Source organism: Ambystoma mexicanum, chromosome 7p, assembly GCF_040938575.1.
Source record: "Ambystoma mexicanum isolate Mex_15411 chromosome 7p, UKY_AmexF1_1, whole genome shotgun sequence".
In the NCBI taxonomy this organism is placed as follows: Eukaryota; Metazoa; Chordata; class Amphibia; order Caudata; family Ambystomatidae; genus Ambystoma; species Ambystoma mexicanum.
The window spans coordinates 181,202,710-181,226,629 of NC_090939.1; the positions used below are offsets into that span (position 1 = coordinate 181,202,710).

General features: G+C 48.4%; 1 protein-coding gene across 1 annotated transcript in view; it reads left to right on the forward strand.

The window, feature by feature from the left end:
• C2CD2 (C2 calcium dependent domain containing 2) overlaps positions 1-23,920 on the forward strand; it is a 1,192,289-nt gene that overhangs the window by 712,293 nt on the left and 456,076 nt on the right. The gene's annotated exons all lie outside the window — the stretch shown is intronic.

A 23,920-nucleotide genomic window follows, 5' to 3' on the forward strand; every position in this document is an offset into this window, starting at 1 on the left:
TATGTGCCTGGTAAAGACAGCGCAGCCATCATTTTGGTGACTGCAAATTTGATGCAAGGCAATAGTGCTCAACAGAGCCAGCACAGCCATTTGGCTGGTAACTGCTGAATTGCAGTTTGGTGATGTAATGGAGTTCTGCTGGGTTGGTAAATGCACCCCACAGGGAGATCCTCAAAAAAACATAACTCCAAGATTCACCTGTCCACTAAAACTCACCATTCCAACAAGGAGAAAGGTAGTAATACACCTCACAAAAAGGAGTATAGATTCCCAAGAGGAGGGTACCTTAGAAGGTGCTTAAAACAAATAAGCAACCTACTCCGGAAACACCACAGACATCTTTAACTTTCACTTCCATCCCTAGCTCCACCCAATGGTCCTGTGAGGACATTGATAGGGTAATGCGCAGGATGACTTGTATGACACATTTTGTGGAAAATAATCCTCAGGCCTTTCAGAACGTATAGAATATGCAAGCCACTACTGCCACACCCACCTCTCAACCCCCAGCTAAGAGGCAACGCCCAGACTCCCTCTTGCTTACGCCCCATCGAGAACCAGTGCATTATGATCAGTACGATACTAATTCAGACAATAAAAAGCAGGAGACCCAAGGGGAGCGGGGGGGCATTATTTCGATGAGGAGGATGTCTATATCATGCCCTCTCCCGACCATCGTTATGCACCAGTGGCAGATTCATAAGTGGACAATCAACCCCAGTTAAATGACATGCTCTTAAAAGCAGCTGAGCGTTTTCAGATCCAAACCCAGGAGACCCGGGTGGATAAAGATTTTGTGGAGGATATTTTAGGGGATAAGAAAGCTGTGACCAGTTCATACCCCTCCTCCAATCTATAAAGAGGAAAATACAACCATCACTAGAGATGCCTAGTCAAACAAAGGTCCGTAAACCCACGTATTGAGAAGTTGTTCTGCCCTGCACCTACAGATCCACTCTGTATAAGGGGTCAACTTAAACCTGGCTCATTGGTAGTGACTACCCCATGAAAGAGGGCAGGAACACCACTAGCGTCCTCTGAAGCGCCCCCAGAAAAAGAACGTAAACCACTTTATACTCTAGGGAGAAAGGTGGCCACCTCAGTGGCCTTCCAGACAAGGATTGCGAACACTACATTACTGGTGAGTGGGATGAGGTTGCAACTCTAATGGCATCAACACCTGAACCCCTCTAGTCACAACTCTCCCTCGCAGTAGCGGAGGGGAAAGCAATATCAAGCTACATCCTGAAAAACAATCTGGATGCCGCAGATAACGCAGGCATAATCATTGCAGAGGGAACAATATTGAAACGCCATGCATGGCTTCACCAGTCCGGTTTCAAACTGGAAACTCAGACAATTCTATTAAACATGCCAATAGAGCCTAATGGCCTGTTTGGGAAAACTGTTGAGGACGCTCTAAAATCGGCCAAAAAGGAGTATGACACTCTCAAACCCCTAAGCCAATGAACTAACAAACCACCAGGCCAAAGAGGCAGAAATCATTTTTGCTGCTTTCAAGGCCAAAACTCACAATGGGGTTCCAGTTATGGATAAGGCCAGGGCTCATCCTGGGGAAACGATCATGGACGGGCTTTGCAAAGGTTTCCAAAGAGGCCAGTGCAGATCTTGTGGCTGGGGGAGGTTCTCCACTTCCAGAGGGGGAGCTACACCTCCTAAACAATGACCACCCACTCCAGGTCCCGCTCCGGTTGGAGAATACCACACTTCAACCACGTATGGGAGGGAATCACCTCGGACAAGTGGGTGCTATCAACCGTAGCGGGCTGTTATTGCGTGGAACTACTTCAGCGACCCTCAAATCATCCCCTGTGTCACAAACCAACCACCAAAGAGGAGCAACACATCCTCCTGGAGGAGGTTGCAATGCTGTTACTCAAGGATGCCCTCGAAATTGTCCCGGCGAACCAGGTAAACAAGTATCTATTCAACTTACTTCCTTGTGCCAAAGAAAGATCTAACAATGCGCCCAGTAATAGACCTACGCCCTGCAAACACCTATGTCAAGCCACAGAAATTCTGCATGACAACGCTACAAGAAGTAATTCCACTGCTAAAGGGGAGGGGACTACATGGCATCATTGGATATGAAAGATGCCTATTTTCATATTTCAATGTTCACAGCGCACAGAAGATTCTTGCGTTTAAAAATAGCGAACCAGCACTACCAATTTAAAGTGCTACCTTTCGGCATAGCATCCGCCCCAAGGGTATTCACCAAGGTACTGGTGGTTGTTGCAGAGCACCTGCGCAGGTAGGCAATCCCAGTATACCCCTACCTGGATGACTGGCTGACCACAGGGGAGTCTCCCCCCCAATTTGCAGGCAAAACACTCAAAGAACGATAAACATTCTCTTCCAATTGGGCTTCTCAATAAACGAGAAAAAAGTCAAAAACATGTTACTGCAAATACCTCCGTATCAAGCCGGTCACCAGATAAGTGTACGCAAAGCAATGCGTTTGCTCGGCATGATGGCATCTTGCATTTACCTGGTCCCACATGCACGTCTGCAGATGCGCCCCATGCAGGAGTGGTTGGTGAAACGGTGGTCTCAGGCAATCGGTTAGTGGGACGATCTAGTGGTCAGTTCGCCAACACTAGTAGAAGGCCTTCTATGGTGGACAAGGGAGAATCTGTTGAAGGGAAAACCCTTCCACAATCGGGCGGTGCAAGCGGTAGTTATGACAGACGCATCACTCTCCGGGTGGGGGGCACATCACCTTCATCACACAACACATGGTCTGTGGACTCACATCACTGCACAGAACCACATCAACCTGCTAGAACTTCTGGCAGTTTTCACAGCGCTTCAAGCATTCGAAGCACAGCTGGCGAATCAATCGGTACAGATCGGAACCGACAGCACCACTGCAATGTTCTACATCAACAAGCAGGGGGGCACACATTCTCCAAATCTGTCCAAACTAGCACAGATAATATGGAAATGGGCACTCAGACGGGAGATTTTCCATCTTCCGAACATGTTCCAGGGGAACTCAACACCCTGGCAGACTCGCTAAGCAAAGATTACCTACCAGAGGAACATGAGTGGCAACTAGACACAAATATCGTAGACTACATCTTCTCACAGTGGGGTTACCCCACACTAGACATGTTCGCTACAAGAGAAAACATGCAGTGCCTAGACTTCGCGTCCAGGCTTCCCCAACCAGACTCCAAGGGGAATGCCCTATGGATGAGCTGGTTAGGGAAACTTGCTTACGCTTCCCCCCCCCCAACTCCTCTAAAGAGCAGAGTGGTGAAAAAGATTTACAAAGAACAGATGACACTCATCGTAGTTCCTCCTATGTGGGCAAGACAACCATGGTATCCACATCTGTGCAAGCTGGCGATGTGCAATCCCATCAAACTTTGGGGCTAACGGTGCACCCTCAACCTCACTCAATGAACTTGGCAGCATGGCTCCTGAAGTCAGAGTTCGGACATTTTAGCCTATCAAAGAGGTGTATGGATAGCTTGAAGGAAGCAAGAAAACCTAACAGTAGGCACTGTTATTTCAACAAGTGAAGGAGATTTGTAATTTGGTGCCAGTCTAAACAAATTAACCCCATAGAATGTACTATATCCCACATTTTAAGTTATATGCTCCACTTGCTAGATTCGGGGTTAGTATTCAACACTTTAAAGGTCCATGTGGCGGCCTTGTCAGCATGCACCACCTCCCACAATAAGGTCTCATGGTGGAAGGTGCATGTCATCAAAGCATTCATGGAGGGGGTAAAGAGACTTCACCCTCCAATTTCTAATCCGCCGCCAGGATGGGATCTCAATGTTGTACTCGCTAAGATTATGGGACCGCCTTTCGAGCCTATCATTACACCCTATATGTTAGTACCAGCCCTCCACGCCCCTGGTTCCAGTGACCCAGAAACCCTTGCTGAAGTGTTTAAAACAGTCATCTCTCAGGCAGTGGACGCGATCGCCCCCTGGCCCCCCCCCCCTCACCTTGAAAAAGGCCAAGCATTCCAACACCTGGTTCTCCAAAGAGCTATACGACCTCAGAGCCAAAAAAAGGAAAGCTCTCTCCCATTGGAAAGCAAAACCCCATGACGCCACAAAGTCCTCCTTCAAGGCTATATCCAAAGAATATAAAATGGCAATTATTAAAGCAAAAGCCTCTTCGGTCAACTGTAGGATAGCGAATGCTAAATCCGACACCAAGGACATTTTTGCCATTTTCAGGGAGCTGGAAACTCCGACTACCCGCCCACCAACATTCCAAAAGGATGAAGATTGGTGCAACAAAATCCAAACGGCTATGTTGGACAAGCTTAACATGCTCCAGAACAAAATCCTAGCCCATCAACAAGCCCTGAGTCACCAGATATCTCAATCTCAGACCAGTGCTAGCATTGTCTCCCCCTTATTTGAGTTCAAGGACATGAGCGGACAAGAGGTTATCACTCTCCTCAACTCAATTAAACCTTCATCCTGCAAGGGGGATGCTTTCCCAGCTCAACTTATCAAAGAATGCGCCCTCCCTCTTACCCCCTTCATCACAGCGTTCATTAATGCTTACTTCCAATCTAGCCATGTCCCCACTAGTCTTAAGGAAGCATGGGTTTGCCCTCTCCTTAAAAAGCCGACCCTTGACCCTACTATTAGGAAACTATAGACCCATCACAACAGTCCCCTTCCTTCTAGAAATTCTGGACAAAGCAGCCTATCTGCAAATCCAAAAGTTCTTGGAGGAAAAAATGTGCTTGGCCTTAGGCAGTCGGGATTCCGTCCAGGACACGGCACAGAAACTGCCCTCCTAGACCTAAAGAATCGAATGGATGATCTGAGACACGCTGGCGAACCCGCTCTTCTCCTGCTCCTTGATATATCAGCAGCATTTGACCTAGTGGATCATAATACCCTCTGTCACCACTTGTCCACTAGTGACAACTTCTCCACTACAGCCACTGCTTGGATCACCTTGTTCCTTCAGGAAAGGATTATGAAAGTCTTCTCTGACTCAGCCTGTGCCCACCCAAGCCTCATTAAATGTGGAGTCCCACAGGGATCCTGCATTTCTCCCACCCTCTATGACCTGTTTACAAGGCCTCTGTTCCAAATCTTGGACGCCTTGGGCATCACATATACCAACTATGCTGATGACACAAGGTCCTCATCCCAATCACAGTGACTATGAAGCCGATTCGGCCACCCTCAAGTCCATCTATTCCACTATCCAAACCTGGATGGCCGAGAACTGGTTATGCCTCAATGGGGAGAAAACTGAGCTCCTGATAATAGGATCACCGGCCACACTCAAGAAAATGGACAAACAATACAGTTCCTTTACTATTGACCACTCGTCAATCCCAGTATCACAAGCTGTAAAGACATTGGGTGTCTATCTGGACTCGGACCTCTCGATGAATAGGCAGGTCATTGCCTCGACCTCCGCCTAGCACTCCAAACTCATTAATGCTGCCAGACCTTATCTCTCAAAGACCAACTGCCTCACCATTGCAAGAGCCATAATCGGATCCAAATTAGACTACTGTAATGCCCTTTTCCTAGGGACTTCCAACAAAAACCTCTCCAAACTGCAGACAGTCCAGAATAACGCCCTTAGGGCAGCTACTGGCATCTCTAAAAGGGAACTCATTTCTGAGACCGGAAAGCAAGCTCACTGGCTCCCCATTAAAGAGAGGATAGTCTTTAATGCCCTTGCTCTAACACACAAGTGTATCAACAACCGTGCACCCCTATACCTAGCCCAAAGAGTTGCTAAGCAGGTACCCACCAGACCTACCATAATGGCCTATACGAACATGATCTCTGTTCCTAAATCTAAGAGATTGCGAGCAGGAGGCTCCAGCTTTCCAGTACTGGCAGCTACTCACTGGAGTGCCCTCCCTCCCCTAGCCAGAAAACTTGAATTGCACCTTGCTTTCAGGAAAGCTATCAAGACAATGCTGTTCACCCAAGGGCCTCGCCCCTTCAATGTGGCTGATTTGTCGTACCAGCCTATTGCTGTTCTGTAAACTTGAAATTTATCTTGCTCACTGTAACCGAGAGCTAAATCAGGTCTATTGTATGAAGATCTCCATTCGCAATAATGCTTTCGCATGTTTCCTGATCACTATCCATGAGCCAAGCATACTCGCGTAACTAAGACAAATTTGTGCAAATAAGACAACTTCCGCAACAGCGCCTTGATGCCTGTGGGCTGTAAGTGCGCTTTACAAATAAATAAAAATAGTCTCAATCACCTAACTTAAAAAACCTCCTTCATAGTGGCGGTCACTGCCGTAAGAAGAGTTTGTGAAATACAAGCATTGTCAGTGCAGGATCCTTTCTTTGTTATACACAAGGACAAGCTGCTTTTACGTACTCACCCTAGGTTCTCCCCTAAGTTCATCTCTACATTTCACGTAAACCAATCTATTGAGCTACCAACTTTCTTTCAGAACCCCACCAGCTCAGCTGAGTTAAAACTCCACACACTAGATGTGAGGAGGGCGGTCCACTACTATGTAAACAAGACCAGATTGCTAAGAAAAACAGAACTGTTTGTCTCTATAGCAACAGGCAGAGAAGGAGACCGCAGTTTCAAAAATGCCATCTACAGATGGATAATCAGATGTATACAATTGTGCTATTCTTTATCAAACAAAACACTACCTTTCAGGCCTAGAGCTCACTCCACAAGGAGCACAGGAGCCACTCTGGCTTTCATTGCAAATGTCCCTCTAGACAGCATTTGCAAAGCAGCTACATGGAGCTCAATAAACACTTTCACTCAGCATCACTGCATTGACACTCATTCCAAGGCAGATGCACAGCTGGGACAAGCGGTTCTAAGACATCTGTTTGCCCATGAATCTTCTCACACCCCATCACCTTCTCCAAACACTCCTCGCTAATCTATGCATACCATGTGATCTAAGAAGATTACACAAGCCTCAGAAGGGATACATTACTCACTGTAATCGTATTTCTGATGCTTGCATCTGCTTAGATTTAGATTCACATGCGCCCACCCTTCCTCTCCTTGGAGTGGAAGGTGCATAGATGTTTTTTCTGGGCTTTATCTGATACATATCTGCTTTGCTGCACCTGTACTCGGGCTACACTTCATGCAACCTCATGTCAGAAACAAAACAATCTGAGGGACCTCGACGCGTGGATTACCATGGGTGCAGCGGACGTCACACTAGGGATGGTGTTGCTGGCACGCCATGTCGGCAGCCTTTTTTGATTTTTTTTTTTTTTAAACTACTGTATTGCCTTGATGCTGCCACTGGATGTCGGCCTTTGCATAACATGTGAATCTAAACGGATAAAACTCATCAGAAATACGATTACGGCGAGTAATGTATGTGTATGTTTCTTACACCAGTACGTAGCCTTGAGCCGCACTCACGAAGTGGAAAGTCAAATCAAGTTCCAGTATATCCCACAAAATGCCCCGCAGTCCGATGGATTTAAAATGTCCTTTAATGTTGCAAAATAAGTTTAAAATTGTTGATACCTCAGCCCTCGCTCAGCCTGACAAACAGCAGAAAGCCGACAAAGGATGACGCGTTCCGCTTCTGCTCGTAGCTTGGTCACATGATCTTGCCTTTGTAATAGACACACCTTTATTCCTTTCCCAGGCTCCTATCCATGGAAATAGAAAGGGGACTACATCCACCCTCCATTCACCATGTATAATCGCGGGATTTTACCCATTATTGCAGTGATTACTGCGCGCTCATTTCACTTGTTCTGCTCGAAACAGACCACCCATTCTAAGTTAATTGAAAATTCATAATGGATGAGTGGCCCACAACTTTGCATTATTATCCATGCTAGCATGCAATACAATTATCATCAACACTTTGCATACTGAATGAATCACATAATAAATCATTGTCATTAAGAACATTGATGGAATACAAAGTACAGTTTCTAATACTCAATTATCCGAGTCAAGTACCGACATCATAAAGTGCTTTGTGCATTCCTTGGTGTGCAGTACCACTGTTATTTCATAACGTGTCAAAGATAATGTCTCGTGGCATATTTATCTCATTCTCGACAAAGTGTCTAGTGCAAACCTCAAAGCCTAGAGTGTTATCCACCATGTATGATGACAAGGTAAAGTGCATAATGTCATTCTCTGCGTACACATTTGATTAAGTGCATAGTGCAAGCCTCAAAAGGCTGAGTAGATGTCTACAGCACATGATTGCATCATAAGGTGCATAATGCAATTTTATGTGCAAAACTTAAATAGTAGTTTCATGTGATCCTGTCTCAGGACTGCACACTGAAATTGTATGTATAAAGTGTGACAATACCAATGTATTCATTTCTGATAGATTACTGAAAAGTGAACATTGTTGAGTGGTGTACTCATAAAATGCATAGTGCAAGCCTCAAAGGCTGAGTAGATGTCTGCAACACATGTTTGCCTCATAAAGTGCATAGTGCAATTTACTGTGCAAAACTTAAATAATAGTTTCATGAGATCCCATCTCGGGACTGCACACTGCAATTTTATGTATAGAATATGACAATACCAATGTGCTCTTTCCCAATAGCTTACTAAGAGGTCACGGTTGATGGGTGGTGTATCCCCATACTTAATCTATGATATTCTGGGCATTCTACATTTTCTTTTTTTCTATATGTGTGTATATATGTTTGTGTAGGTGTTTTGGAGGTGGTCGGGGTGGGCTTGAGCGGACCCTCTTCCCCCATTTATATTAAAAGAAATCTCCAAAAGTGGCCAGGGTGAAAATAGTCGTGCCCAAATTTGCCGTGATTTAAACATGTAAAGCCCATTTTGTGTATTTAACATTCTGGAGTGTCATTCAAGGTTATGAACGAGGAATTGTTGTCAATGTCTCATAAGGGGACCAAACTTCCAGCAATGCCTGCACTCCAGTTTTTCCTGAACAACTTCACTAGTTCATTGTATTTAGTGGAATATTATTTATGCAAACCCCTGCAGACACACACACCATTAGAGAACAAGGTTGGCTATTGCTTTAGGATATTATTTATTACTCTTGCGTCCCGTCCCCTTTCTTCCATACTGCATGGGCGTCCCTTCCTGGAGCCGGGAGACAGAACTTTTTTTTGCCAGAAAAAACCTTCTTGCCCTTTAAATTTGGAGGCGTGCGGGGGTGCGGCACTTGGAGCATGCGCTACCCTGACTCCGCCCTCTTGCGCCACACCTCAGTCCCTTTTCCGCGTCGACGGGAACGGGCCAAATACACCAGCGCTCCTGGTTTTGGCTTCGGACATGTAATTCCACGCGTAGAGACTTCTTCTGTCTTTTTTCATTCAGGTACTCGGGCCTCAGGCGTCGAGCTCCTCCCCGGCGCATGTCGACTTCAACAGGTGTCCAGCCTGCGAAGGGCTCTTTCCTACGTCAGACCCCCACGCCCTTTGCCTCCGCTGCCTTGGCACCGACCACGGCTGGCAGGGTTGTACGGTGTGCAATGCGCTTTCTTCGAGGGCTCTGAAAAACAGACTGGCTAGGTGGAGGGACCTCTTCGAGAGGTTACCTACAGAGTTTCTGAAGGACTTCGTCAAGCATCGATCGAGGCCCAAGGTAGGGCTGCTCTTTTCCAGCACACCCCGCTAGGACGACTCCTTTCCAAGGACTCGCCCGAGTGGGAGGAACCTCTCAGGTTCTCATACCAGCACGAGTCCCGAGGCTATGCCAGCTACTGCCAACAGGTCAGTAGATCATCCCAGTGACAGTGCTGAGGGACCAGAAGTTTCTTTTACCGGTTTTTCACCCAAGGGGCAACATATCCGAGGGGTCGCCTATACGCAACACAACCGGCGGATCTGCTGAGGGCGACACGCCTACCGGGTCCAGACCCGAAGCACAGGGTAGGCATCAAGCTAGAGTCCTGGAGAAGGCTGGGCCCAGTGGGTAGAGCACCACGACATCGGCACGTGGCAAGCAGCCTGGCAAAATAGCTGCAGCGCCTGACAACATGGACGCTGGCCCGATACCGTACCGAGCAACGGAGCAGGTGGAAGAACGATTGTCAAGGTGGGACTGGTATCAACCAGGTATGTGGCCTACAGTCTATCCATCGTTAGTGCAGGGCAGGTTCCCTCCGCCTCTGATTAGACAAGATACGCATCAGCAGCCTCACGCCATTCCGTCAATATCACATGCCACTCCACCAAGTCTTTCAAAAGATTCCTCGGGCTCATGAGATCCCCTTAGATAGGGTCCATCCTCAAGGATGCCATCAGGGATTTGCTTCCTCAGGCCCCTGCGGCCGCACCCATTGTCATTCCTCCCATGGCTCTGGTGCCGCAGGCCCCAGCTCAGCCCGCAAGTCAGGCGTTTCCGTACCAGCCTCCGCCGCAGCCTCCGGTCTCCACTCTGCAGCCCTCAGTGCCCAGCCCTCCACCTCCCGCGCTGGACCAGGCAGACTCCCAGTTGGACACAGGCGAGGGAGAAGACCCCGACACACCCTCGTCAGCCAAGGCCTTCCACAAATGTCTTTCAAGCTTGGCAGAATACCTGGGCCTTCCTCAAACCGAAGTCGAGCAGCCAGAAGCAGGAGTGCTCGCAGAGGTCCTCAATCTACGCCCCTTGGCTAGATCGGGGATCCCGATGCAAAAGGGCGTTGTTGGCCTGGCTAAAAAGGGGTGGCTAAAACCCCACTCCGCCCAGCCGGTCAATCGACACCTGGACGTCAAGTACAGGCATATGGCGGGGGATACACTCTTGCTGTCAGCCCACCCTCAGCCACACTCTTTGTGATTGCTGCAGCATCACTCTACTCAAGCCTCAGTCGTCCTCGGCCACCTCGTCCTCGGCGCTGCTAGGCAAGGAGGAGAAGATCTTGGAGGCGTACAGGAAGACACTTTATTCCAATGCTTCTCTGCGTCTTCGTCAAGCCAACGCGGATGCCATGCTGGCAACCATTAACCAGAGGCTTTGACTTCCGGTGCAGAGCCAGTCATGTTTCAAGGCGGGACTGGCAGAGGCTAAAATGGTGGCGCAAGACATCATGGTGTCCACCATGGCCCACATTGACACCTCTGGCTGGGACATATGCATCGCCACGGACATGAGAAGGACGGCCTGGCTACGGGCTACTAAATTTAACCCGGACGTCCAGGAATGCATATTGGACCTTCCGTTCGAAGGTGGCAACCTCTTTCACTCCAGCACCGACGAGGAACTAGATAAAAAGAAAAAGTTTGCAAACTACGAAGTCTTTATCTATCTTCACGAAGGCCACACCCAAGGTGTAAACCCAGTCACAACAATGCTCTGACACGAGGTGGACATACGGAGGGTTCGCCGGCTTCCAAGAGCAGAGATCCAGGCAGCCTGACAGTTTGCTGTGTCAGCGCCAGTGCAAGCAACAAAAAGGGGTAGGAGGAGTAAGGGCTTTTTCGAGTCCCCCTCCTCCGCAACAGCCTCAGAGGGAAAGAAGGCATGACACGCCCCTTCGGGTCCACGTGTCTCTGGTGGGGGGGGGGCAGGCTTGCTCTCCATAGACAGTTCTGGCATCAGAATTTCGTGGACCCCTGGATCCTCTCTGTAGTATCCACGGGGTACCCCCTACCTATCCCTTCCTTTCCTCCTTCCTTCCCTCCACTCCCACAGATTGGGACAGCAACTCTGTTGGCGGAGATCCAGTCTCTAGTCGAGAGCCAGGCAGTGGAAGAAGTCCCAGCCTCCCAGCGAGGATTAGACTTGTACTCCAGGATTTTTCCCATACAAAAAAAGAACCAGGTTGGCCTGAGAGTTGTGTTGGATCTATCCACCCTCAACCGCTCCCTACTTCTTGAAAAATTCAAGATGGTTATGCCAGCACTCATAGAGAAGACATTGTGCAGGGGGGACTGGATGTGCTCCCTGGATCTGAAGGACGCTTATCTACACCTCCCAATTTGGCAGCCAAATCTTTCTTTTCTACGATTCAGAATCATAGGCTGCCACTTGCAATACAAGGTACTTCCCTTCGGCCTCAACTCAGCTCCCTGGGTGTTTACCAAGCTCATAAATAAAGTGGCGGCCCTCCTCAGGGCCACCACATCTACCCGTGTCTCGTCAGGGCTACATCACCGGAAGCAGTGCACCACACTTCGACGCTCTTATGAGCACACTTCACGACCTGGGCTTTTCGCCTAACCTCAAGAAGTCCCAGTTGCAGCCTACGCACAGACTGACTTTCCTGGGACTCATCTGGGACACGTGCTCTGAGAGAGTTTTCACCTTGGAGGGCAAGATCACAGCCATCAAGAAGGCCACTGATCACTTCCTCAACCGAGAAGTGACATTGGCCTGGTGGTACCAACACATACTGGGTCTCATGGCAGCGGTCCTATTGGCCGCCCCCCACACGAGACTCAGGATGAGGAGGCTACAGCTGCATTTCCCAGCATCATGGAATAAGGAGCGGGGCTCTCAAGCGGAGCTGGTCAAAATTCCTTCTCTACACTCGGACCTCGCATAGTGGTCCAGGGACTGCAACCTGCGGAGGGGCAAGCCCTTCAGGCAGCCGGCTCCGCAGGAACAATCACTACGGACTCCTCTCTCAGGGGCTGGGGGGCCACTCTGGACAATCAGTGTCCATGGAGTCTGGACCCGGCAGGAGCAGGGGTACCATATCAATTGTTTGGAACTGACGACCATCTGGCTAGCGATCAGAGCCTTCCTTCCTGTTATTGGGGCCAAGGTTGTCCTCATTCAGACAGACAGCTCCACCAGCATGTTCTATGTCAACAAGCAGGGGGGTACCAGATACCCTACACTGTGCAGGCTAGCAGTCAGCATGTGGGAATGGGCCCTGGAAAACATTTTTCTCATGGCCGCCCACCTTCCGGGGGAGTCCAACTTGGAGGCGGACAGGCTCAGCAGACTGGAAGCGGACAATTACGAATGGAAATTGAATGACCAGATGCTGCGGGAGATCTTCAGCAGATGGGGGCACCCCCAGGTGGATCTCTTTGCCTCCTGGGACAACAGGAAGTGCCCACAGTTTGCGTCCTGTCAGGGGCAAGGCCTGGCTCCCTGGGCGACACATTTCAGATTCAGTGGAACAGCATGACCGCATACGCCTTCCCGCCCACACCGCTGGTCCACAGAGTGGATATGCAAGATAAAGGAGTCTTGCCACCACAACGTTATGATAGCTCCATGGTGGCCAGCGAGGCCATGGTTCTCGGAGCTGCTCATCCTCTCAAACAGACCACCCATCCACCTTCCGACACATGCAGCACATCTTCTGGCACAACAGGGGGGCAGGGTCATCCATCCCGCGCCACAGAAATTAGCCCTTGCAGCGAGGTCCTGAGCAGGTCAAGCTAGAACACCTCAGCCTCATCAGGCCAACCTGGAAATCATACAGGGTGCAAGGAGCAAAACTACAGGACCCAGTACAAGAGTAAGTGGACCAGGTTCTGTCACTGGGCAGACACTAAGGAGATAGACCCCCTGACATGTACGTTGGAAGGTGTGCTCTCCTTCTCTGCGCACCTCGCTCACTCTGGCGTGCAGGTGTACACTTGCCGCACATATTTGGCAGCCATAGGAGCCTACAGAAACAGAGGAAAATGTCTTTTCCTCTTCCAACCTGATAGTCAAAAGACAATTGACGGGCCTCAATAGGCTCTAACCGCCCATTAAGAGGCCACAGCCTGTGTGGGACCTCAGCAAAGTGTTGTGCACCCTGTCTCACAAGCCATTTGAGCCAATGGCATCCGCGGACATCAGGCTGGTCACCATTAAGACTGCCTGGCTAGTGGGCCTCACTTCGGCTCGCAGAGTCAGCGAAATCCAGGCACTAGTCGCTTCACAGCCCTATACTACTTTTCACAAGGATAAGGTAGTCCTGCGAACACACCCAGCGTTCCTACCTAAGGTACCTTCCGCTTTCCATCTAAACGAGGAAACAGTGCTGCCTATGTTCTTTGCCGAACCTAAGGACGAGGCTCAGAGGGTTCTGCACTGTCTGTCTGTCAGGCGTGCTGTGAAATTGTACTTGGACAGGCAAAGGGCTTCCGCAAGTCGGACGCACAGTTTGTCACCTTCAGCCGGTCAAGGGTTATCGGGCATCCAAGGCCTCTATAGCTCGATGGATGGTCTCGGTCATCAAGGAAGCATTTGAGTGGCAGCATAAGCCTCTTCCAGCTAACCTGCACGCCCATGCGGTTAGAGCCAAGGCCATCGTATTCCAACGGCAGGTTCCGTGGCAAGTCATAAGCAGGGCGGCCACCTAGGCCCCCCCTTCGACTTTCTGCAAGCATTACTGTTTAGACGCAAGCTCTAAATCAGACGTGGCTTTCGCACAAGCGGGTCTCAAAAACCTGTTTGCTTAAGGGAGGGTCTCCTCTCCACCCTGGGGCTACACTCAATTGTAATCGCCCATGCAGTATGGAGGAAAGGGGACGGGACGTAAGATTAATTTATAAGTTACTCACCGTAGTCCCACCATCCTCTCCCTTAATAAAACTGGTGTCATTAGGAAATGTTAAGATATTGTCGACGCGTCTATGGGGACTGAGGTGTGGTGCCAGAGGGCGGAGTCAGGGTAGCGCATGCTCCCAGAGCTGCACCCCCGTGCCTCTAAATTTAAGGGGGACGAAGGTCTTATTTCTGGTTAAAAATGTTCCATCTCCCGTCCCTAGGAAGGGACGCCCATGCAGTATGGAGGAAAGGGGACTAAGGACCAACAGTACGTTAGTCACTACGCTGAGTAACTTATCATTTATTGTATTTAATCATTTCTAAAGAACACCTACACCAGCGCTACTGGTTGGGGGGGTCAGGGGGGAAGCAAGCACAAACGGTAGCAGATCAAACTACATTTTTAAGTAATGAAAAGTCTACAATGCCCGACCGAATGGGAGATGCTCCTCGGTCGTGCGGAGGGCCAGTTGAAGAGTTCCATAATCTGGCAGCCAACACCAAAAAGTAGCGTCCCACGGATCTAGAGCGGTAGACGTGGACAACCTGAATCAAAAGCAGAGCAGCCGAATGAAGGGAGCGAGAGGGGCATACGGCCAGAATTCTCCTGCAGAAACTCTGGGCCAAGTCCATAGTGAATTGAAGTCCACCTGCCTGGACACAGGCAGCCAGTACAGGGAGGCCTGGATGGGAGAAGCTGAGGTCCGAAAGGGGACCCCTGTGGCCAATCTTGCAGCAATGTTATGCAGGACCTGGAGGCAGTGGAATAAGTTGAGCGTTTGAGCCAGATGCAGCGCATTAGAGCATTCCAGACTGCCAGCAACCATGGCAGATATAACTACTGAGTGGAGTTGAGAGGGAAGGTAAGGGAGCACTTTGCGAACCACCTTAAGTTTAAAGTAGACCGCCTGACACACTGCACTGACTTGTGGCTCAAAGGACAGCGAGGATGATCATTTGATGCCCAGGTTTTTGACAACCTGGGCCGGCTTGGGCCACAGGCCCAAAGAAGGGGGCCAAAAATCAGCAGTCAAGAGGGCTGCGCCAGCAGAGAAACCTACGACCATGGCCTCATTGTTGTTACCATTTTAAGATCGGTTATTGTTCATCCAGTGAACAGCCATCTGTTGGTTCAAGACGGAACAGTATTTGGGTGTTGTCTACATAATAGTAACCCCTAAACCAGAAAGAGTGAATAAGAAGAGGAGAGAGGGCAGAGTTTGTGGAACCCACAAGAGACGGGTGAGGGAGCAGAGTGGAATGGAGAAAGGAGAAGACTGTGTGCGCCCTGAAACGAAGGAACTGAACCAGGAGAGCACCGAGCCAGAGAGGCCCGCTATGGCGAACCTGTCCAGCAGCATGGCATGATCGATGGTGTCGAAGGCTGCCGATAGATGTAACTAAATCAGCTCACCCGCACCGCCCTGATCTATCATGAGACCAGCACACAGCACAGACTCTGTCCCCAGGGATGGTAGCCAGATTGAAAAGGGTCTAAGAGACCAGAATCTTCTAAAAAGGAATGAAGTACAGGAATCACCAGAGATACATGGAGCTTCATGAAGAATGGGAGAAGAGAGATGAGACGAAAGTTAGACAGTACAGCGGGATCCAAGGAGGTTTTTTTTCAGCAATGGGATCACCAAGGCGTGATTAAAAGCAGCAGGGATAGAGCCGTGAGAAAAATAGTGGTTGACAACTGATGACACCCAAATAGTGATCAGAGGGATGAGCTTCTTGAGGATGGAGAGTGAGATGGTGTTGGTGGGAGAGGCAGACTTATTTATTTATGTATTTATTCATATTTGTAGAGCGCGTAGCAGCCCGAAGGCATCGTGACGCTTGTTACAGTGAGTGAACATAGCTTAGTTACATATAAAAACAGACATAATTATTATACATTTTGTATAGAACAGTTTACAAAGCACATAGAGTGGAAGCTGAGCAGGTGGGAGAGTAGAAAGAAGTTAGTTAAAGAGCGCAGTTTTCAGGTTCTTTCGGAAGGAAGGGAGAGAGGTTTCTGGTCTGAGGGCAGTGGGGAGCATCATTCCAGAGCTTCGAGGCTAAGTATGGGAAGCCTATCCCGCCTGCTTTGGCCCTGTTGATGCGCGGGACGGTGAGTTGGTTGGTGTAGCATGTTCTGGGCGGGCGTAGCCCTCAAGATGTTCTCTTCACTAAAGACAGAGAAGCCCAGTTGTGAGGAGAGGGCAAACGTCTAACCGGCCAGAGGTAAAGGAAGACTGGGGCCCTGAGTCAAAAATATTCCGGCAATTTTATCCACAAAAAACTCAGCCAGGGATTCGTACAGTTCCTGGGAGGGCTCAATGGTGCTGGCGGCTGATGAAGAGGATAGAGACTGAACCAGCCTAAATAATTCTCTGGGTTTGTTCACAGCAGCAGTCGGCCATGAAGAAAAAGACACGCACACCATTTTGGAAGATGGTCGTAGCCTTGCACAGCTCCAAGTGACTGCAGGGGCTATAAGTGACCTGACATTTGCATTCTTCCTGCTTGTGGAGCAAACGTAAGGCTGCTAATTCGGGGGCGGGGGAACCACAGCGCCAAAGGGAGTCTCTGCAGCTCGAATTGTTACAAAGGAGCTAAGAGATTGGCTGCAGAGGTAACAGCAGAGGCAAGAGTTGAAAGGCCAGGATCAAGTGGCTAGGGACATGTGAGTATAATATTGTCAGCCATATCTGACATGCTAATTGAACGCCACCTGTGATAGGGGGACGCCTTGTTAGGGAGAATTCTTTGTTTAGGCTGTATTTCCTAACCTAGTGAGTCCCCCAGCAGCTTTGCTGGATTTTTGGGGTTTTATTTTTTTCTCCTGCCAAGAGTGAGACTCTTTTACCCTCACTCTTGGGTATGATTTGAGTGTGTTTCTTTGAATCTAGATGTGTTTAATGGGCTATGGGGTCTTTTACTCCATAGGGATTCATGTGTTTTTGTGATGCGTGTTATACAGCACCCTCAGTGCAGTGTCACAGGGGTATCATAGTGACCCCCCAGTATAGACTCCATACCCTGGGACTGACTACTGTCTCCCAGGGCATGTAAAGTCACCATTGACTTTACTAGTCTTAAATTCTGAACAGAACCAGTACAAACCATCATATTGTGGACGTACTGGCTGGGGTAATTCGATTGCCCCAGGGTCTGTTAGTCGAGGGGGCACGTCTCCGTCCCCTCTGATCGAGTTTTGGCTGGTGGCAGTGGATACAACTTTTAATATTCAACCGCAAATATTTTCCTATGGGATTTCCCATTGTTTTAGGATACTACCTTTAATTATTTACGGTAGCCTCGAACATACCGCCGGTTTATTTAATTAATATTAATTCTCCGGTTGGTATTTTTTGCCAAAACTTGATTCTAAAATGGCGTTTTGTGTTCTCTTCTGTGACTCCAACCCAAGTCGAGCCCTTTGTTCAACTTTTTGGCGGGCTTCTCCACAGAAGCCCTCCAAAGTGGTGCCACTCTGTCTGGGGTACTTAGATGGGGTGGAGGGGGATTTAGGCACCCTGGACTGAGTTGCCTAGGCAACTCAAGTCGCACTCCGTCCTGATTGGCCCAAGTGGTGAGCCGGCCGGCTCACCACTTAGCATGTTTGAGTGACAGCTAGGCTGAGTGAATGGGGGTTTTCTGCATAAAAGCAGGGCTTTGGGGACTGGAACTTCAGAAGTCGCCACAGGACCTAAGAATCTGACAAGGGAGAAGCTGAGCCGACCCGCCACGACACCACCACCGGTGGAGCCCTGCTGGACCGTCTCACCCCTTTTCCCAACGACAGAGGAGATCTCCCGCCGGAGAGTCTTCTTCCTTTGACTGGTGGGGATAACCAGTTTCACCGTCTTTTCGCCTTCCCGGCGTACCTCGTGGCCGCCTTGCTGTGCCAAGCACCCCGGCAACTGGGATACCACGTTTTACCACGACCGCGAAACAAAGGTACCACCTTTAACCGGAAAACTCCACGGCTGGTTTCTTTCCTGGTAGTGCAACGACCTTCATCTTTCCTCCAAGTCGAGATCTTCTCTTCCCCTGGACGACGACGCAACTTGCACCCACTACCACGAACAACTGCCACCGCTGGAGGATCCTTCCCACTTAAGGTACCGTGTCCCGCCTGGCTTCCCTTGCTACCGACTGTACGGGGTAGATTTAGTCCCCGGCTTTCGAACCTGGGTTAGCCTGGACACCCTGGCTAAACTTTCCTAAGCCTCTCAACTCTTTTTGAACCCTCTGCAAGACTTTCTAAGCCTAGTGTAACTGTGTGATCTTGGGCGCATTTCTGCTCTGCTCTCTCTAAGAGTGGGCCCAGCCTTTGGACTTTGGCTCACCAGTGACTTTTGCTCTTCTGCCTTGCTAACAGTGTTCCTGAACCTTGGTGTACCTTTCCATATTCTGTCTTTTTCCCTCCCTTTCTCACAAACTTATTGGAGTGCCATCTAGTTAAGCACTCACCTCTGTATGAAAATAAGTGGTGTTTACTGTGACTTATCTGATAAGGGAAAAGGGGTGTATATATTACAATAGTAACTGTGTTTAGAATATTTTACAACAAGAGTGCTGGAGTGTTTCAAACCGTGTGTTTTTAAATAAATAATTATATACTTTGATACGAAAGCTCTGGTCAGTGTTTGCTTGTATTATTGTGTCTGAGTGCCTATTGTGTATACTTTGCATACTGTTTAACTCTTCTCGAGAGAAGTCTGACTGCTCAGCCACAGCTACCAGGTAAATCTGGGTGGTACAGACTGCTACCAAGTGGGTTTACTGCCAACACCTGCAGTCTTAAATCTTTTGCAGTGTTCCCTAAGGGAACTGCACAGGTTTCTGCCTAACACGCCTACGAATGGAATATCACCTGCAGCCCTAAATTCATAACAAAATGATCTGTCCATGCCAAGGGACTAGCTGGCCTGACGGAGACAGACGTGGGCTAAGAACAGTCGATCTAAGGTGTTGCCCCGTGTAGGAGTCTGGGCCTGTGACCAATTGGCAGAGGCCAAAGTCAGAGAGCGGAAATTAGGAGGCCTGCATGAGAATCCAAGGGGTCATTTGGGTGTGGATTAAAATCACCCAAGATAATGAGGTTTTTATAGTAAAAATGAAGATGCGTAATCATTTCTGCAAGAGCGAGTGGGAACACGGAGTCCACCATAGGAGGGCAGTAAATAACACAGACATAAACTCTGCTAGTCACGGATAACAGTTGTGGATCAGAAATGCCTCCATGTTCATATTGTGAGTGAGGGGGAGGATAGAGCATGCTATTTCAGAATTGTGCACAAGGACAATTCCACCTCCTGCATGAGGCTGAGGGCGGGCCAAGCGCAATATGCAATAGTCTGATGGCAACGCTTGAACAAAGCAGGAACCGAAAGCCCGGTAAAGCCAGGTTTCGGTGACACACCATGTCTGGCAAATGTTCCTTAATAGAATGGGAGAGCATGAGCTTTCAACGACCCCACATTATAAGTAGGAAGGACTGTGCGGACATGGGCACTCGGTGAGGTGCTGGGGAAGCAATGCCATGGAAGGCCAACCTGGGGGCCACAAGTTAGCAGGGCAGCCAAATCAACTAGCAAGTTTCGAGCCAAACCGGCAAACTCATGCTGGGAGAAAACTGCCTAGATCCCGCCTGGAGTACGGATGGACGCAGATGGGCCGGACTTTGGCTGGACGATGCCGGGGAGGGGGGCGGGGGCCTCCGGCTGTGTACGTCCACGATGCTGCCTGGAAGGGCCATTACTAAAAAGTCACATGATATAGTAGTAAAAAGGACAATAAAAAGTCTCATAAGAAAAATGTTTTTGTTATTTTTTAAAGTTGTCAAAACCGAGATCCGTTGGAGAGGATCTTTTTTTTCTTTGGGTTACTTAACATTTAACCTTGCCGTGTAAAAGCAGCATCTTGCACCGTGCCTCCCTAGGTTGGAATGTCCTATCTCTCTGGTTCGTTCCTCATCGGGAATTGGGTTCTAGTTCCATCTCCTTGTGGAGCATTCCCTTTCCCCTGACGATTCCTGCTTCCTGCCTGGTTCTAGACAGTTGATACCTTCTGGCTAGATGATGCTCTTCCCCAGCTCCAGTTTGTAATTTCCCTTTACTTCGTCCTTCCTCACCATGGGATTTTCCCTTCATGGTTATCTCACTGGTAAAGCATTTGGCATCCTGGCTTTCTCCCGCATGATCAAATTCACCTCTCTACTTGTTTCCAATAAAGAAACCCCATTCCTCACTCTGCACCCTCCCAGGTCGAGCATTCCCTCCTCCTGCTCCCTGAAAGAGATTCTCCACTCTGCTCAGGGCTTCCTTCCCACGTAGGACCAGGTATAGGATTTTATCAGCCTGCCATCTTCCCCTGCACGGGGCTCTTCTTGTTTGCTTATGGGTGAGGTCTGCATATTCTCCATCCTTGCCTGCCTATTTTCACAAATGGGGTTCAGGCCAGACAAACCAAACCAGGTTCTTTTGGTAGGTAACCAGTAACTAGATAAAGATACAACAATGGTGCACATCATCTTTCAGATCAGCAAGATGCTCAATGTAGTTCGACAAAGAAGACTTGTAAATAAATGGAACGGCTTCGGTTTGAGAGCTGCGTGCTTATTTGGGAGTGGGGAATTGATGGGGAGCACAGTGTACTGCTAAGCAAAGTTAATTCAAGGTGAGTGATGGCAGCAGAGTATACTGCTAAGCAAACTTTATTTAGAGGATAAGTGATCAACACTGCTATCAAAGGAAGGTCCCCTTTCAGATACGTTTCAGTGTATGTATGTGTGACATTTAGGAGGAAGGTTTACCTGTTTTGTGATGAAGAGTAACTGTTCTAGGCTTGATACTCCGGCAAATAAGAGCTGGGTTAGAACATGTGGGTTGCAGAAGCTGAGGTTTGAGTTGGTGGTTGAGCGCTGCTGACACGCAGGAGATGAGGAAAATGTAGAAAAGCCAACCACCAGACAGAATCACTTGCTGAGGGAGCAGCTCTAGGATAGCAAATATGTCATAATGAAACATGGAGAAAAGACTGCACACGAATGAGGATGCCCTCTCCCGAATTGCGCATGTGGGAAACCGGGCCCAGCAGGCCTGTAACTGCCAGTGTCTGCCACAGGACAGGTGGCATTAAATGCTCACAACAAAAGCCCTGCCTGCCATTAAACAGAAAACTAGTACTCGGCTGAGAAACTCCTAAGCTTTAAGGACGGGCTCAATAATTCCTCCATATATTCACTAGGGGGATGCTGGAGGGAGGATCTCACACAGCCATTTAAATTCCTGATGAGATTAAGCAGAATGAAGCAGATTCCCCACCCTCACTCCTAGAACTAGAAGCTGCGATAGGCAACTGGAAGGAGTCAGGATTAGGAAAGCATCTGAAAATATTCTTTCACTCCAAGGGGTGGTAAATCTCTGAAAAACATTCCCAGCAGAAGTGGAAGCAAAAACTGTAAATAAACTGAAATACTTGATAGCGCAGGTAGGATTGCAGACCATGATTGAACAGTGTTTTAAGATTGGGCAGGAAAATCTGCAGCTGGGTGCACCTGGTGGTCCTTACTTGCTGCCAAATTCTGTGCTGCAGTTCTAGGAAAAACATCTTAGAAGGTGGGAGTGAATGTCCACTTGGGGGACTTTTCTGTCCCTGCATGCCTCCCTGTGCAAAGCTCTGGTTTGCATTTTATTCCACTACATCTCTGGCAAGTAAACTGTGGTGCAGATGTATGACTTGTGTGAACGTCCTGTGGAATGCTTGCAGCTGAAGCATAGGCGAGGGTTCTGAATGTGTCATTTGGTGACTGGTGTGGCATAGTGGTGGATGAACTAGTGGGTGTTGGGTAACCTGCAAATAAGAAAAAAGTACAATGTATCGGACGCCAAACCGCAAAGTAAAAAGCAACATTCCTTTTTGTCTCTGCAATGAAAATGTAATCGAAAACTTGGCAATGGCATGTGGTCGTCCACTGCAAAGCCTGCTTTTGACAGTTCCTGAATATCAAGTCTTTCTAGAAGCTAAATTGATTTGCAAACTTAATTTGTGTTTTTTACTCTGTGCAAAGTGTTAAGACTTTGGACTGCATTAAATACAACTCATAGAAAAACCTAATTGATTTGGCTCTGTCCCCCTAGAGAAATGCAGAATTCTAGTGTATTGGTAGACGCAATCTGGCCTAAATTCTCTTATGATACTAAACCTATTAAGATTGCGACCGTTTCGGTATGTGGAGTAAATCATACTTTGGATAAGGAAATACTATTGTAGCATGTGGCATACCTGCTTCTGGTTTCTGAGCCTTTAGTTCTTTGTGCGATCTTTGACCTCCAAAATGGCTCTTTCTTTGTTGAACCAAGGCACAAGCGTCATGGTGGATTCATTGAGGCCATATTTGTTGCGTTTATCCCGATTAGTTACTGAACACTAGAAAGCGATTGATTAAAATGTATATGGCAAAAATTTCTCATGACTAGAAAGTCTCATGCAGCCCCTTTTTATTTCAATGTGTTTTAGTTCTTCTCTGCCATTGCAAATGAGCGATGTGCACCAAAATGTATTTCTCAAGCTCACTGTGCCTAGAGACACAAGCCGCACCTCACTGATGAGCCCCAGCAAGGCTGATCCACATTTAAGGTTGCTTGTGTCCCCGTGCAGAGTGGATGTAGCTTAGCATTTCTACCTGCACTTGTCATGTCTTTTGATATGTGAATAGTTTTTTCTACTATGTAGTGAACAGGCAAGCTAAAAAGATGACATGATGTACAAATGAATAGCCATTTTTTAATGAGGATGTGAAAAGGGTTGGATGTGGGAACCTGCAATCTTTACCATTGAGTAAGATTTCCTTGCTTCGTGCCTAGAATCTGAATGCACCTCCACCCGCATAATTTTTCTGATGTGGTCGGAGACACAGAGAGGTCCCTGCAAACTCTAGCTGCTTTTTAGCCTGTGGCAAAGGCAGGGGGGGAGCCCATGGGTATCCGCTGTACGGTATCTGCCATGAATTTTCATGGAAGCCGCCATAACTGATTTTGGCATGCGCACATGCCGTATATCCAGATACATTTTCTTGGTTGGATGCAAACAGGCACTGGAATCTACAATCCTCCTATGTTCCTCTGCCTGTTTATACTGCATTGGGAAAATGACCAGAATCTGGCCGAGAGGCTCACACCACGCAAGGGGTGGTGGTAAGGCATTCTCTGGTCTCTCTACCTCAAACAAAATTAAGCCCTAAGTGGTTAAAAAGCATCGACTCAAGCTCTTGCATCCATCACATTTTCTCTCCGATACCTGTTAGGAACACAGAAGCAATTTGAACGGCTGTTAGTAGCAGAATTTGAAAGTCGTCTGCTGCTTGATAGAAAGCCTTTGATGAAATTAAAGCACGATTATGGTGATGATAATCTAAAGAGTCAATGCATAACTTTGTTTGCTGTTGAAGTACGATGAGCCTATTTTCCTTGCCTTCATGGATCTGAGCACTGCCTTTGAC